We start from the raw sequence: 18,571 nt of genomic DNA on the forward strand, positions 1-18,571 counted from the left end.
TCTAGTTGCAGTCTAGCGTTTTAACATATTTGTGCCATAAGCGAAAATCACTTTTTCCCTAAGCAATAATAAAAACTCTTCAAATTCATTGTGCTTCAGCAAGGCTCCCTTGAGGAAAATATTTTATTACTTTTCCACCACACAGTCTAACAAAGATTTACGAACAAGTATGTATACTGCACAGATTTATTTGGATTAGAAGTCATGTTTGTTAGAAATTAAATCGTAGACATAGTTTTGAAAAGATTTTCAATGAGTAAGAAGTGCATTTATACAAGGAAGTTTAGGCAGAATTAAGAAAAAATGTTTTTAAGATTCCGCAGATAATATGAAACTTATAATTTATTTCAAAGTATTCAAGCCGTATTGCTCCTGAAACATCCTGAGTTTAGACTGTTTTATCCTTGTGCAGCTCTGAGAGTTCTTATATGTTCCAGCTCAGTCATCCTACACTGTAGTTGTAATGGCCCTACTGATACACCTTTGACAGTTTCACAAGGAAGATAAGAATAAATCCTGAAGTAAGTTTTCAAGAAAAGAGTTAGAAACCCATTACAGAATACCCCACTCTGTGGTAAAAGTACTTTTTTTTTTCTTTTCCATTAGTGCTATTGTTCTTCTGTTCTGCAGACGTATTGTGACCATCTCTGAAGTTTCAATGAAGACAAAACTTTGTCTTTGTTACACATGAAACTCTGGTCACCTGTCATTTAACTTCACAACAGAGAGAACAGAAGTGATGTAATTCTGCTGCCAGCAGTGTTGTGAGAGCCACATCTCTTTAGAATCAAACGAAAGACCATATCTGAACTGATCAGATGGGGCTGTGTTTGTAGTCAGGATGACCAAATCAGTATGATTAGTGGTGCCTAGGGTATCATCTTCTCTATTTGAAGCTAGACAATTAATATGGGTCTCTAAAAGTGCCACTTTCTGTTCACTAGTTATCATGGGAGCTCAAAGTGACTCTTCAAGCTATCAAGTAACATATACTGTGTAAAGATTGAAATAGAGGGTAGATGAGCTTCAACTAAACTCTGCTGCCTTTGGGAAGCACAGCAAATCTCTAATAGAGAACACATACCAGTGGAAATAGACTTGATAGCATTTATTGTGACAGCTGATGCTGATGATTTGACTTCTTCTATTAAATAGATGACTCATCTGCAGTTTGTTTTTAGATTGTCTAGATTATGTGTATTTAAAGTCCTTTGGGGATTTTAATTCTGAATTCCGTCTGTGACAAGGAAAACAGTAGGCATGTTGAACGTATGAAGAAGCAAAAAGGAACAAAGGTTTCTCAGATTCTGTGAAAGAGTTACAAGCCCTAAGAAGCCAGATAATGCAAATATATATTTATAAACTCTTCTTCATGTTCTGTTTTCTAAAGTCTTCTGTTTTATTAAACAGTGATAGAAACATGCAGGTGGCCTTTCTGATAATACTGCAGCTACACATTTAGCACACTGGAATTAATTTGCCTTCCCAAGGAAAAAGAACAAAAGAAAATCTATGGCTGATGGTAGGATCAGATGGTTGAAGAAAACTTCCTCAAAGCACCCTAATTTTAGGATCAGAAATCTATAGTGAAACTCAACAAATAATAGCCAGCATTCAAACCTAAGCCAGCGTTCTTTGCATAAACACCTGTTGGTTATTTGGGCATGAAATACATCCCGGGTGCTGAGTTCTCCTCTGTATTATTTCTGTGGTTTCAAACATTTCACCTTTCCTGCAGCAGTATGTGCTACAGTTTGGAGCACCTCTCTTCACTGTCTCCCCAGAGATGTACCTCTCTTCAGGGAAGAAAAAAAAAAAAAAAGAAAAACACTGAACCTTCTTTCTTCCATACTAAAAGACCTTTGTCCCAAACCACACATGTAGATTTTAAACAGAAAATAATATGAAAGCACAGTGCTTCCTTTATAGCAGACCTTATGTGCCTTATGCAGTTTTCTGAGTTCCTGTGTCCATGGATTTATGATGTGCTCTACACTTTCCACATTCTCAGTGTTGTTTTCCCACATTTGAAGGAGAAATGATCAAGAGATTTGTGCTGGAGTGAAATTTATTCTGTCTTAAGCTGTGTAAAGGTTCCAAATTCACCACAGCATGGAAAATAGAAATGCTGTAAGCATCTTGGGCCCTTCCCAGGCATATAGACACCGTGCTTTCTGTAGAAATGAACGTTACATTCTTCTAATTACTGTTCTTGTCAGAACTGCTTTTGCCTTTAATAGATCAGGTAAATATGAACGGAGCATATGCTTTAATGCCATGGAGATGGTTTCTGCATGGGAAAATAGCCCCTACCCCACTGGAAATTTGCACCCAATGAAAAGACTGAGGAGCTCGAGCCAGCTTTCTTTTGAGTGATCTGTAGAGGTGAACTACTAGGACTCCAAGAGAACCCTCTGTCTGGGGGGAGGAAGACCTGTAATTTAATATTTTAAAAAATGCTTTAAAAAACATTTTAGGTTAGTGGAAAATAGGGTCACACTGACCAGTTTCCTTTGTGTGCTAGAAACCTACGAGTGGCCACCAGGGCCTAGTCACTGAAGCTTCTGTCCCGCTCTGTATATACTCTGGTAATGCCCCTTTTCTACAACAGTGCCTAATAGCAGCACTGCCAAACTTACCTCCATATTGCTTAACACGGAACCTCATCACTGCCTACTCCGTGGCTTTGAAATCGCTTGGAAATGATGGTTATTACAGACTTACTCCAGTACTCTCTGTTTAGGAATATTCTAATTTAGCTAAAATTTCTCCGTGCTTTGCCAACTACTCTGTCCACAGAACAAACAGAAAAACACAAGTGAATGTAAAGAACAAATTTCTTCTTATTCAAATAACAAAATTGAACTACAGAACTGAAATAAAATCACACTTAAAATTGATTTTACAGATCACCTATTAACCATGTAAAAAGCTCTTAGGACATTCCCAAGACATAATCATCTTCTCAATCATAAGCTAATGAATCCTCACTCAGGGTTCCTGGGCATTACTTACAGAGAAAGAAATACAGACAATCAGGAACTATTTATACATTTCTTTGCTCCTTCAGCAAATAGTTCCAGATCAAAAGACCTTTTGTAGTTAATTAGGATGCCAAGTTTTAATAGTGTTATTAAAGGATTACTGACCTCCCTGTCTGATTTTAGAAACACTGATGTCTCTTTGGCATGGATAGTTAGATCTATTTTCTGATCAGAGAATAAACATAATTTGTTAATGACTGTGCTAGTCTTCAGCAGGTTACAAATCTGTTATTAGTTGTGAAGGAAGTCTTCCTGCCTGGAATTGTTAAGCATACCCTAATATTTAAATATTTGTGTGCACACAGAAGTTTGAAACATAAAGGAACAAACAAATTGATACTCATGCTTCATTCTCTTTTCTGTGTTTGTGTAGTAAGCACAGTTCTTTATTATTTCTCAAATCCCATCAGAATGTGGAAGTAATCAATCAAATCTGAGGCAATAGCAGGTCTAGGGAACAAATGTGTCTTATTTTGGCTTCAAGGGATATTGTGATTTGCGGCCTAATGTGTTCCCCACTGCATTCTTTTTCCTTTTTGTTATTCTACTGAGATTTTTAGACTACAGACACTGTTAGCTGAAATGAAAATCATCCTGTTCAGTACAATCTAGCCACATAGTGATCAAGTGTTAGATAAGTAAATTTCTAGCTACATACTCTATGGTCAAAGTCAAAAGTTTCTTGATATATCCATCAGCAGAACTATGTTGGATAGAACAATTTCCTGAGCATAGTGGAGTCAGATGATATTAGATATTCATATTCATACTACTTTTATTCTAACATATTAAACCTACTTAACTGCTGAGATACTGAAGAAACTCATTTCCAATACTGATTTACTTTAAGGCAGATGAAGACTGTGTTAACTGACGCCCATTTTCTTACTGTGTCTCCCTGAGCCTTAGCACTTCCCTAAAACAAAGAAGTTGAAATATCAGACCATCAGAGCCCCCATCTCTACAGCCCCCTTCTATCACACTAAAGCACTAGAGTTCCAAATTTTATCTTAGTGAAGCATCTCACAGAGTAAAGTTGAAAATAAACACTCTTGTGAAACTTGGTTGCATTGATCCATGTCAGGTAATGCTAGAATCATCAGTCAAAGTAGACTCTGCTCTAATGATTACAAAATGAATAGCGGGGTATTCCTCCCTCTTGATCACTTGCTTCCAAGGCCAGCTTCCTCCTGATCTCTTGCTTCCAAGGCCAGCAGAAGCTGCAGAGACAGGACGTTTGGCTCCTTCAGGAAGGATGTTAGTTCTTTGCTTGGTTTGAATCTCTCACTTCACCCTCTAGCCAGGGAGCAAACACAATGGGCAGGCTCTGGAAAGAATTTTCTCAAGATCTGCTTGAAGGAAAGATGATGCCAGTGGTCTGGCAATGTGGCTAGTCATGCTTTGGAAGCCAACATGGCTCTGCCACACCAACCCACGAAGAAATAATGACATGAATGGTAAAATTAAGTTTGGAAGTAAGTAGTGCAATGATGTGAGCACAAGTACAGCATAAAAGAGAGCCAGAGAAACTGGAATGGTAACAAAATGTGTTGGATCATAAGCAGAAGAAAGAGACCTTGGAATAGGTCAGGTATGTAAGAAAACTGAAAAACAAAACAAAGCAAAAAACAAAAACAAACAAACAAAAACCCTTCAAACAAACAAAACCCAGCAGTACTACACTATCAGTTATTCTAGTACCTTGCAGTAGATGGCACTGTGGAACTCCCATGGGCTGCAAGGATTTAAGAGGCTGAAACTGGAGTAATGTAAAAATCTTTATTTTCTTCTTCAGGGAATGTGATCAAGGACATTAAAAATACAAAATAACCTAATACAGTAGAATCTTCCTAAATGGATAAATTAAAAAAAAAGTACCTTAACTAAAATAATAATAATAAAAACTATAACAAATAATAGAGAAGTAGTTTCTGCCACAAAACAGTAACTGAATAGAAAACAGATCTTCCTGTCTATCATATAGGCACTAAAGTCACAATATAGGTCTCAGTGATTTGCATATAAAGTAGGAAACAAATGCACTTCAGAACAGAAGATAAATGTTATATTCAGAATGCAGGGCATGAAAAGAACTTGTCCTTGTTTTGACTCAAGATTTTTGAATGGCAGAGGCAGGCATTCTATAATCTACTCCAGGAGTACTCCCCAACTTTACCACAGTGATGCAGACTTGAACCATTTGGATTTTGGTGCCAGTAGGACAATAGGGTTTTTGAAAACGTCAATAATTTAAATATTTAAGGCAGAGTTGGAAACACTACCAGTTGGTCCATTTTTAGCGAAATTTGACTTCACTGTATTGCAATAATTAGAACTGACATTTTCCACACCAAAGATCTGCCTCAATGCACAGAGTTACTTCGGAATTTTATTGTATTCCACGATGAATGCACAATAAATATACAGAGTAAGGATTCTGTGTTAGGATGCCTTTTTCCTAATTAAATAATGCTAGTTTGGTATGTCATTGTAATAACTCCCCTTACAAATGTTCCTTTGTATGCATGCAGACCAAGAACATATACATGTCCTGGCATTTTTAAAAAGTAAATTAGAATTTTATTCTACTCCATGCAATCAACTTAGCTTTTATGGCCTGTACAACAAACTTTGTGCAGCGTCCATGGAAATTTTTCTGAAGCTTTATTTTGTGATGGACATAAATTTCCCTACTTTTATTTATGAAAACAAAATGTACCATTAAAAAAAAAAAATCTCATTGTATTTCAAACTGGTTTGAGATCAAAGAAAATATATTCAGTAGTGAAATGTAATCTCTACCTCAAAGAACTTGGCACATTTGAACAAACAACGTGATACTTAAATGTACTGATGTATTTGCACAGGATTCCACTTCTGACAAAACAGGAGAACTTTATGAGGAAGCCCTGCAGAAAAGGACTCCGAAGTACTGATGAATGGCAAGCTGAACATGTGCCATTGCAGCCCAGAAAGCCAGCCATATCGTGAGTTGCACCAAAAAAATGTGGTCAGCAAGACGAAGGAGGTGATTCTGCCCCTCTACTCTGTCCTCACCTGGAGTACAGCATCCAGATATTCAGTCTTCAATACAGGAAAGACATGGACCTGTTAGAGTGTGTCCAGAGAAAGGCCACAAGAATTACCTAAGGGATGGAACACCTCCCCGGCAAATACAGTCTGAGAGAGCTGGGGCTGTTCAGCCTGGAGAAGGCTCTGGGGAGATCTAATAGCAACCTTTCAGTATCTAAAGGAGATTTATAAGAAAAAAGGGGACAGACTCTTTTAGCAGGGTCTGTTGTGGTAGAGCAAGGGAAAACGGTTTAAAACCGTTAAGGGATGACCCACAGGATCATCCAGTCCAACCATTCGCCCATCACCAATGGTTCTCGCTAAACTATGTCCCTCAACACAACATCCGAATGCTCTTTGAACACCACCATGCTCGGTGACTCCACCATCTCTATGGGCAGCCCATTCCAGTGCCTGACCACCCTTTCAGAGAAGCAGTATTTCCTAACGTCCAGCCTGAACCTTCCCTGGTGCAGCTTGAAGCCATTCCCTCTAGTCCTATCACTAGTCACACAAGAGAAGAGGTGACCCCCAGCTCACTACAACCTCCCTTCAGGTAGTTGTAGAGAGCAGTAAGGTCTCCCCTGAACCTCCTCTTCTCTAGACTGAACAATCCCAGCTCCTTCAGCCGCTCCTCATAAGGCCTGTGCTCCAGACCCCTCACCAGCTTTGTTGCCCTCCTCTGGACACACTCCAGGGCCTCGATGTCTTTCTTACAGTGAGGGGCCCAAAACTGGACACAGTACTTGAGGTGCGGCCTCACCAGTGCTGAGTACAGAGGGACAATTACTTCCCTGTTCCTGCTGGCCACACTATTTCTGATACAAGCCAGGATGCCATTGGCTTTCTTGGCCACCTGGACACACTGCTGGCTCATGTTCAGTCTAGCGTCAATCAGCACCCCCAGGTCCATTTCCTCTACACAGTCTTCCAGCTACTCTGCCCCAAGCCTGTAGCGTTGCCTGGGGTTATTGTGGCCAAAGTGCAGGACCCGGCATTTGGTCTTGTTGAATCCCATCCCATTGGCTTCAGCCCAGCTATCCAGCCTGTCCAGATCCCTCTGCAGGGCCTCGCTACCCTCAGGCAGATCAACACTTCCAGCCAGCTTGGTGTCATCTGCAAACTTACTGAGGGTGCACTCAATGCCCTCATCCAGGTCATCAATAAAGATATTAAACAGGACAGGCCCCAGCACCGACCCCTGGGGAATACCACTTGTGACCGGTCGCCAGCTGGATTTAATTCCATTCACCACCATTCTCTGGGCCTGGCCCTTGAGCCAGTTCCTTACCCAGCCAAGAGTGTATCTGTCCAAGCCACGGACTGCCAGCTTCTGCAGGATAATACTGTGGGAGACAGTGTCAAAGACTTTGCTGAAGTCTAGGTAGACCACATCAACAGCCTTTCCCTCATCCATGAAGTAGTGGGTGCTCTGTCTGAATACATAAAGTAACGCAGCAAAAAAGTCAGTATCCCTTTGCAAAACTCATCTCCTGCTTGAGCAAGTGCAGTTGGAAAAGAATGAATCAACTGATAATTGCTTTTTAATGAAACCATCATCCGTCCATCTGAAATCTCTGTCCATGCTGTAATAGCTATTAATAGAATCTCTTACTGTAAACACTATTTTTCTATCCTTATTACTTGTTTTACATATTTTGTATATATAGAAGATCTAGTATATAATCAGTACTAGAGTATACTGAGATATCCAGATAATTTTTCATGCTGGTTGTATGACAAGGCAATAGATGGAGTGACAGAAATATATATATATATATATATATATATTTATGGTATGTTCACCACAGGACAAGGGGCAACTCTGTGACAAGTTTGCTTATGCTTTCTGAATTGTATCATTTTTTAGTGCCGTTGTTTAGTACTGAATTCTTTGGTTAAATTTCAGTGATAGTAACTTCAAGAAAACATTATACAGCTTCAAAAAGAGTGCGGGCAAATTCATGGCAGAAAGATCTACCGAGACTATTACATACAAAACCAGAATGTCCCAAAACTGAAAATTGCTGGAAGTTGGAAGAGTGTTCCGAGGAAGTATCATGGAATCTTTTTCTTCTAATTTTCCCCGGGCATCTGTTTTTGGCCTGATGGACAGGGCACTGAGCCAGATAGATCTTTAGCTTGAGTCAGTACCGTTGCAGTTTTATGAAAGTATCATGAGAGGCATGACAAATGCAAGGACGCAAGGTAAAGAGCTGCTTTTTAGCTGCAGGAAATTCATTTGCCTTTTTTATCTTTTTATTTAATTATTTATTTCCCAAATGATTAATATGCTCTCTTTTGCAGTGAGAAGCCATTTAGCTTCAGTCATTGTTTTGCCAGAGCTGGCCTTTGCAAATTCAGCCTAACTGCAGATGTCTGAGGAAAGACAACTCTCTCTATCCCCTGGAGGAATTAAAGCTCTCAGTGAGAAGTCACTGGACTAGTCCTTTGTGTAACCATAGTGTTGTTGATGGTCTCCTGCTCTCTATTAGCCTCCTGTGCAGTCTAGAGTTTAACTTGGCAGAGCTCAAGGTTTTCAGAGAAATTGGTTCAGCTTTTTAAGCATCACGTTTACCAGCTCACATACAAAATCCCCAAATATCAAAAGTCATGGATACTTTGAAAGCACATGAAAATCTTTCACTCATATGACATCTGTGTCAAAAATGCAGTCTTTTTTATTGCTCTTTTGCTTATAGTCTTTCAGTCAATTAGTCTAACAGTCTAAAAGTTCAAGACAATTTTCAAAAAATGAGTAAGGCTCTAGAGTAATATGTTGAATTCTTTGTTAAGACTCAAATACGTATTTTGCTGTTTGCATCATCTGTAGCTCTTTTTAAATATGGAGTAATAATAATAAAATGTATTACTTGCCTGAAAAAAGAAAAAAAAACCTATCGCATTTATTTGCATTTTTAAACATTCTTTTCGTATGTGTATTGGTATTTAGAACTATTGGGTTTTTTGCATTTTATTTTAAAGATGCTAGTAGAGTGCCAAGCACTGTTAAAAGTCTTTGACCAACTGTATGATGGTGAATTAGAAGAAAACTGCAAAGCCTGTCAACACTTTTCAGAAGTTTGAGAATATGTCACTTCAGGAACAAATTCAGTCATCATAGATTTTTGACTTTTCACCCAGTTATTGAGTAGTCATTTTAATTTGGCACAAATCTATAAAACCAAAAGGAGCATCTCTGCCTTTCTCCTCTCCACTGCACCCTTTTTGTATGCTGCTTCTGCTGTAGCAGTAGCACTGCTCTTCAGCCTGAACATTAGCATGGCTGCGTAAACTCTAGCAGCGGACCAAGGACAGTGGCAAAAAGAAGAGGCTTAGTGTTTGTAGAGCTATTTCTCAGGTACAGCAGAGAGCATGGTGTAATTAAATTCTGCGTGTCACCACGACCCAAGTCCTTGACTCTTCCATCAAGGATTGTGTGGATGTTTCATCTGGGTTATTTCTATTTCAACATGCTGTTAGTGAACAAGGCTATGCAGGAGAGGAGGCAGACTCTGCATCATGATTGGGAACCAGTCTCAGAGGACCTGCATGAAGCTGATATTGAATCTGATTTTCCAGTTTCTCCCAGAGACAGAAGGCAGCTGTGGAGTATGTACAGCACAGCCATGCTGTGCTTCTGCATGTTACCATAGCCAAAACAAGCAACTAATTGCTTGTCTGTTAAAAACTTAAATGGATGCCAAGGAGATCCAAAGCACTGTTTGGCAATAATCCAGGTTTGACAAGGCCAGTTGCAGCTGTAATCTGGAAAGAGAATGAAGGCAGACAGTGAAGGCCTCTCATGCTATCTTGCGTGGGCACATGCTGTACTAGTCAGTTGCTGCTGTGGGCCATTCTCTTCTCTCTTCTGTTCTCCCTCTCTACCAACTATTAATGTTCACTAGGGAATAGAGAAGAGCAGAGGCCTTTCAGCAGGCTTGTCAGACGCAGCAAAGCAAGGAGCATCACTGACACTGACGTCTGTGAGGAAGTGGAGGCCTGTCCTGCTTCAGGGCCAAGCAGCAGAAGCAGCAGAACCGCTGCCACTGTCAACTCCTTTAACTAAAAGGACAGTCTCTTATAAGAAATGGATGAAACATGGCTTCTTGTGGCAACCTGGAATCCACCTCTGTCATTTCCAGCTTGGCCTAACAACTTTTGTTTTGAACTCCCCATGTGAAAGTGCTGACAATACTAGATATTATCTGGAACAAAATAACAATGATAGCAATAGTCATGATCATCTTCTGCCCCGAACAGCAGTCAGTTAATAATATCTCAGGGACAGGGGTATAAAAGGCAGCTATGACTATGGAGGTGTGAACATAATCTGCGAGAGCAAGACATTCATTCTGATAAAATGACTGATTAAAATGTGGAGGCTCTAGAAAATAGAGCAACAGTGTTGCTTTCAAAGAGAAAGATTTGAAATCAGAAAATACTTAGCCAGAACCGATTTAGGAACCATACACTTATTCCTGAATCACCCACCACCCTCTTAATGCTGTAAATGCTTTTCTGAGAATTTGTAGCTTTGTTCTAATTATAGACTGAAATAATGTTTCCTAAGTGTTAATTGGCAGCATTCTTCTTTTGTTTCATTGTTTTCATTGTTTTAATAGCAACATAGAATTAACACTTTTTTTTTTTTTTTTTAATTGAATGTCCTAATTAGCTCAAAATACAGGTCTGCTCACTAGGTAAATTGCTTCTCCAGCCTGCTAGGTGGTGCCTTTGAGGAACAGGTGATATGTGTGTTTTCTGGTCATTTCTATATTTGTTTTTGCCATGGTTTACAACTTTACTATTTATCTCTCTTATATACCTCATTAAAGAGAGATTTGAAAAGTCATTTTGGACTTCTTACTTCCAATGGCATTTCTTAAATTCTAGTTTTTAAATTTGCATGCTTCCTTTTTTGTTTTGCTGCAGTTTTCTTTCTCCTATGATTTTTTTCCCTAATTTCATGCCTTGATAGAATGTTTTTATCTGTGAAATAAGAGCAGAACTCCTTTTTCCATTACAGTGTATTTCAGAATCACATCTTTGAGCAATCTCTCTTAAAGACCTGTTGGCTGTTTTCATGGTTTGACTTCTTTTTTTGGAGAAATTGTAACCTGTTGAGGCTTAATTATAACAACTTCAGGATTCTCCAGCTGCCTTGGATTTTACTGTTTCCTCTTTCTATATTTCTTCTACTACTCCACCTCTTCTTTGCCTCCAACTCTTCTGCTCTTCATCTGACAAACTGAATTAAAACTTTCACTATGAGAAATTATGGTGTGCAGCTGTGCACACCATTTGCTGATTCCAGATTCTTTCCCCTTGTTTATGCTTTCCACACAGATTGTTGCTGCCACTGGAAAAACAAATAAAATAAAACTGGCATTCAGCTTACTGGTGAGACTATCAGTAAACAAGCTGAGGAATGTTAGAGCTGTGTGATAGCCTTAAGAAAATTAAATTAAATTAAAATTCCAGCTGCATTGAACCATTTAGCCAAAATGTCTAGAAAGTGTCATGAAGGTGAAACATCCCAAAGACCAATGACTGTGAGTGCATTTTATTGAGCTTAATAAACTTTAGTGACTTTCTTCAGGTTAGGGAGCTAGCAGGTTGACATGGAGGCCCTGGGAAGGATAACTTTAAGTTTCTAAAAGACCAGGATTTATTTCTACTCTTCTATTCTCAACACACCATTTTTCTTGCTTATTTATTAATGAGTACAGAGGACTGGGGGGATGGGAAAGGGGGGGGGGGGGCGCGGGGGGAACATTCCCTATTCAATGTTCAGATGCACATATGGATCTGCTAAGATATTTCAAGTCTGGAATCTAACTGGCAAAATATTGGGTGTCTTCCAAAGTGTGTCGCCAGCTACATGTAAATATGCATCCCTGAAATGCTAGCATTTGGCAGACATCAAGATTTGCAAATATTAAAGTATTCATTCTTGGATCTACCTATATGTTTATAACTTGCCTCCCCCAGCCATGTGTGAGAGTCCAAAACCAAAGAATCTCCAAATACCCTTTATATGCTCTCTGGCTCTGACTCCCACACACACTCGTACGTGCATGTGCATGTATGCATAGTTATTAGTCAAAAATACGTACAGACTTACACTGAAAACAAGGCAGAAAGAAGTGTTACTCTTGAAGGAAAAAGATTTGTAAGATGTAGTATTTACAGGTTTTTGTTGTTGTTGTTGTTTTTTAATATCACATACTTTGCTTTTCTCCTGCTTTTATAAGATACTCTGTGCTGCATTTGGGATTACCAGAAACTTGTGGAGATCATCAGGGTGGAACAAGGGCACAGAGGAGATTAGACCAAGAGATTCTGGGGTGGAAAGTAAGCTGAAAAAAAAAGAGGGGGCCTCTGAGGGGCAGAAAAAACAAAGCAAATTTAAAACAAAAGCTTGTATAGCTTTTTGGATTCTTACTCCAAATGAACTTGCAAACCTCCTCTCCTGTGGGTTCAGTCAAGTGATTTCAGCCATTGCAAGTGATGACTGCTACACATACCTCTGTCACAGAGGCAGAAGGCATTTCTGAAGAAATGTGGGATTTAACATCTGCTGGGGGGAAGGGTGAAAAAAAAAAAACGAAAAATGACCCCCTACACTTGAAAGGCACAATGTTTCTTGCCTTGTCCCCTTCCCCTCACTGTGCTTCCTTCCCCCCCCCCCCCCCCCCTACACATACATTAATAAAGCGAACAAGGATTTCAAGCTATGCAATTCTTGGAAATAGGAAGAGCCGGCGATGCTGCAACTGATTTGCAATTCTTGTTTCAGGAATGAATCCCATTTGTTGAGTACAGCAGTCTTCAGTTAACTTCTTACTGAATGTCTGAAAGCAAAATGGCATTATGTAGGCAACGTATGATACAAAAATGCAACACATGATACAGTGCTGTATTTTACAATAGCATCCATTCAGCAGTGTGTGTAGCTGGGAGGCGGTGAGCAGGACAAGTACACTTTACTGTTATATTGAAGGCTGTAAATACCTAAGTATATGCAGCAGATAAAAGCTGGAGATCTTTATATGGAAATCTGGTCAAAAATCAAGCTTTTAATGTGGACATGAGCCCTGTCTCATGCCTTGCTTCTGCAGCCAGTGCCTCCCAGTTCCATTAAAGACAGACTGGAGATGCAGCCTCTTTCTTTGCCTCTCCAGTCCCTACTGCCACCACCATCTCAAACGGGTGGCTGGTGCATTGGAGGTCCTACTTTCATTTGACTCATTCTCCTTTTCTGTCACAGTGACCTCCAGTGGTTCACTTCATTTATGCCCAGTGCACTGTCCTAAATACATAAGGCTGCTTTTTTCCTTTTTTCTTTTTCCTTTTCTTTTCTTCTTTTTTTCTTTTCTTTTCTTTTTTTTTTTTTTAACAAGAACAAAACCAACCATAGAACAAAACCTGTTGAAGGGAATAAATGAGAACATGAGAACACATGAGTTTTTTTCTTTTTTTTTTTTCTTTAAATTGTTGTTGTTTCTCATGTGGGCACTGGATTCCTCCTTGCTGAATATGCAGGAAAGGCATGCATCTGTGGGACTGGTGAAATAATTAGCTGATGAAAAAGAACCATTATTTGTGACTATTAAATGAATGAGTAAAACTGTTCTGAGACCTGCCAAAATGCTCACATAGAAGAATCAGACTGCTCAAGGGGAGGGAGGTGGTGAGAGGCTTGGAAAAACTGATTTGCTCAAGTTTGAAGAAGGTCAGGGAGGACTGGGGGAGGGGAAGTGACTAACTTCGTCTCTGAGGTGGTCCTACTTTCAAGAACTTCGGGCCCTCTCTCTGGAAGTGGTTCTTTATACATTCAGACTTGGCTGGTAGCATTCACCTTGCATGGCCTTCAAATTTAAAGAAACAGCTGCATATATCAGTGTTTCTGATGCTTTTACTTTGTAACTTGTGTCAGAAGCTTAAGCCTGTTCAACTTATATGCACATCATATAAATCTATCCTCAAAAAAAGGTCCATGGGGCGGTCCTGGAGGACAGGAATGTAGAGATAGGACTGGGATACCTCTGTACACAAAGAAGAGACATCATTACAGACAGGAAAAGGAACTGTGTTGAAAACAATTCACGTTACTGACAAAATTTGACGGTCCCTTGCGAATATTTTTAAGCAGGTAAAACTACCAATGAACTTAACGGAAATTTTATCTAATTAAGGGCTTTTGAATATAGCCCTAGAACATCTTCCTGCATGCACAAGCCCAGCAAAAGGTGTAAATTACCACGTCCTCTTGCTCTTGCAATTGATATGAACAGTCTGTTGACAGATTCGTCTCTTGAGGTACCTAATTTCACCAAATCCAACAGACACAGAAGTCTGGGTGCTAAAGAAAATGACCATAAATGATTTCCTAGTATTCTGTTGAAAACAGTAGTAGAAAAACTTTGCACATAAATTTTGTTTCTTAGAAGTACTTGTGGTCTTCACTTCTTTTCTGACATAGCTATGTATGTATCTCATCTGCTGAGGAATGTTCCTTATTCTTACTAGCTCTGTCTAGTGGGAGAAGGGAAAATATTGGTGAGATGTAGGATGACTCTCATAAACCTCTGGTTTGTGTACTAGCTACTGATATTTTTTTCCAGTTCGATGAGAAGCCTACCCTTAGACTAGCTGGAGGATGCCTGTGTAGAGATGAAATGAGTTAGTGAGTGCAGCCTACAGCACATCGGATGCACGTGTGCTGGTTCCTCCTGCTAACATCCACAAAGGCTCTGCAGGGTGTTTATAATGCACCCAGACAAGCATTCCTTCACAGTACCTAACAGACATTGTATATACCACTGTAGATTGTTTTGTATAATCTTACCTAGAGTTTGACTAATGGGATCACATTGTGGCTTGCTCTTTCCAGCTTCAGGCAAGTTGCCAGTGTACTCTTTCCACTTAATGCACTAAAAATCACCCAAATAAGATGCATATTTTCCTGAGGTTCTTTTTTCAGTCTTTGTATTTGCTTTTCATTATACATGCATATGTTCTCACTATAATGCTGTTTAATTAATAACATGAACAGCAAATTGTTCATATAAATGTGTTCTAAATTTGCTGGTGATTTGGGATTCTTGTTATGTCTGTCTCTGTTGGTCTATGGTTGCTGGCTTTTTTACTAATAGTGTAACTATTAATGTTTTCAGTCAGTTGATCTTCGTCTGATAAAAACATCTCTTGAATGGATTAAATATAAATGATAGATTATCTGTTGTTAGAGCTGTTTTCAACTTCAAGAATAGTGATTGTGCTATATTTAAGTTTTCATTCTCTTCTGTCAATAGTGAATCTCTGAAACTGAGCAAAGCTGGGAATTCTGGTTCTGCTTACTAGCTCTAAAGAGTCCTGATGGGAGAGTAAATGCAATACAAAAAAAAAAAAAAAAAAAAAAAAAAAAAAAAAAAAAAAGTCAATTGATGTCATCTGCATTTCATTAACATAGATAGCATTTTCTGTATCTCATTCCATGATCTGATGTTTCAAGTATAAACAAATATATCCTGTCCTGTACAGAACTTCCTTTATCCATTGCACAACAGCTAGGCTACTTGAGAAGAGATCTTTTAAGGAACAGTCTCTATATCTTTCACATTTAAAAATTCCTTAAGTTTTGTCAAGTTTGAATACTGGTGCCAGCTCCTCACAGCATATGGTTAGGAACTGACAACCATGCGAGTAACTACAGTCCTATACTGCCAGCTGTATTGAGAAGGGCCTTCTGACTGTCCCAGACACTGCTGGGATCTCTTTACCTCTTCCCAGAATATTCTCAGCTTAGCAGGATCTGTGCATCGCCACACTTATGCTGCATGCAACCAGTAGACCCTATAACAAATAAATATGTAGGATGTCACCGTGATCCATGCTTTGAATACCAAGAACTCGTGTATGCAATCAAGCCATTTCTGATCAAGGAGATGATAGGATCATTGCATACTATAAATAATTAAATGGAACACATTTTGATGCATTAGACTCAAACTGCTGGAAGCTGTAAAAACAGTGTCAACCCAAGATACATTTAAGCTAACTTATCAGTATAGTTAATGAGTAAAAAGGACACTCCATCATTTCTTGTGAGTTTGTTTGTGTGAGCAGAGTATCATAACTATGCAATAAGAAGTCTCATCTTTATCCCCAAAAGTATGATAAGCCCATTTTGTTTTCTGAAAATTTTATTCGGTTTACGAGATTTCCTGGTAAATCTCTCTTGGTTATTATTGGAACAGAATCTGGAGAAATGTGGAAGGTAGAAAGGAAAAGATTCTATTTACAGACAGTCTTTACCTGCTGACACTGAAAAGAGTAGACATTTTAAGTGGGTACAGCAAAGCACTAAATCATCTCTGTTTTGCCTTAGAATTGCAAAAGCAGACTGTCCTAAGAGCCTGATTGAGGAGTCCCAGTCTGAATGAGAGGAATCTTGGGGCTGTTCATATTTAATGCTAGAGATTGATCTGAAAACAGGACTGAACCACTGACAAAGTGGTATACAGCTGTATTTTCTTACTACTGTGAAAATAATTGTTCTTAAATGGACCAGGGTTTATCTGCACCTGGTGATTTACTCTGATATGTTTATGTTTCCATGCCCTTTCCGCTATAAGAGGGTGAAAGAGGACAAGACTTATCAGAATGTATTTCTAAGCACATGTGAAGTGATTCAGCAGGAAAACTAGAACTAGGTGATCTTTAAGGTCCCTTCCTACCGAAGCCACTATAATATTCTAAGATATGTACACATTCATGGCAAGAAAGGCTGTTCTAATAGCTTGCTACTCATGAATGACTTTCAGTAGTGCATACATAGAGCTTGCCTTGTAGTTCCTCTGGGAAAACACTTAAGGGAAGCTTGTCCACAATCTACAGAATGGTCTTAAACGTGCCCTCTATAGTTCCAAAAATGTATTCAAGTGTAGCAGAGCACCTGGTAAAGTGTAAAGAATGTATATGTACATACTTAGAAAAGAGAATCGAGCCTATAGAAAAGGCATATGTACTGGAAATCGCTCTGTTGGATCACTAACTCGTTAAATGAGAGGACTCTAGGGGATATATTTTCAAGGAATTGTGTGGGAAGTTCTGAATATAACTCCCACTGAAGTCGATCTCTAGAGAAGCATCTTGGTGGATTGATGGTATTTTCTTCAAGCATGGTCAACTTGAAGCTAATCACTGAAGCCTATGACTTACTCTCTGATGACAGTATTCATAGCCTGTATGAAAGAACTGGGAGAACCAACCATAAATAATAATAATAATAATAATAGTAATTTAAAAAAAAAAGAAGGGTAGAAGGGAAGAGGAGGGTGGTTTATGACAGTGTTTTTCTCTTCCACACCTAGGTTCCAGTAGATCTCAGAACATTTCAGGGAAGGGGAAAAATGTTTTGACTTATAACTGTGATAAAGAAGTAAAATGATTTGTCCAAGGTGCTCTAGTGTTCCTAGTGTTAAAATTGAAGGAGAATGTGCTCTTTCCCTGATTCCCTGCTTTCTTCCTGAAGTCTTCAGTAGACACTGGTGATGTTCTCAGTTGAGCACAAATTGAAAGTTTTAATGAGTTTGTTGCTCACATGACATAATCCATGATGATAGTTTCCATTTTATAATGGTAGACATCACTGTGTGATGCTTCAGAGGTAGTTTGTGCTTCCTGTGTTAGCGCTGTATTATTATGCAACTGAAGACCTTCAGTCTCCAGAGGTACTACTGCAGCATCTTTTCTCTGCAATAAATCATAATCACGTAACAAAATGTTTAATTTCTTAAAGTCTGTGACTGAATACAGGCAGCATTTGCCTACTTCCCAGATTGCTGGCAAAATAGCCTCATTCTCTTTGGTGGCTTAGGAGACCAAGGGCACTTACTCATAAGTGAACATGTATGCTTACTGTACTGTAGGTGCATTGTATTGGACACAGTGCTGTCTGAATGTTGATAACATGAATACCTAAACTAAACCAAATCATTCCTCTGCTTGACCTCTCTTGAGATTTCAGAGATACTTCATAGTGTAGATACAAATTATATCATATTTTTGTGTGTGTGTCTTGAATAGCAAATGAATGTCTGTATTTACAAAGGATCACAAAAAACTCTGAGTGAAATTCCATCGTCAATTCACTTCTACTCCCAAATGCACAGAGCCTAGAAAACATCTGTTATCAAGGCCCAGCAATAGTGTATCTGCTATGAAGATCTGTCATCATCTGATTTATCTTCGCAGCTTTTAAGTTCCATAGTAAACATGGTGATTACTTTAGAACCAGAGCAGCACTGGTGTGCTAAATGTAGGTTACCTTTGAGGTCTTGCCTTATCTTGAAATGGACAGCAGCAAGATCTTTGAATGTGTTATCCAGATCTGAGAGGCAAGGTAGCTGTTCAGCACAGTTCTAAGGCAGTCTCCCACCTCCTGC

The sequence above is a fragment of the Gallus gallus genome, chromosome 1 (genome assembly GCF_016699485.2).
Source record: "Gallus gallus isolate bGalGal1 chromosome 1, bGalGal1.mat.broiler.GRCg7b, whole genome shotgun sequence".
In the NCBI taxonomy this organism is placed as follows: domain Eukaryota; kingdom Metazoa; phylum Chordata; class Aves; order Galliformes; family Phasianidae; genus Gallus; species Gallus gallus.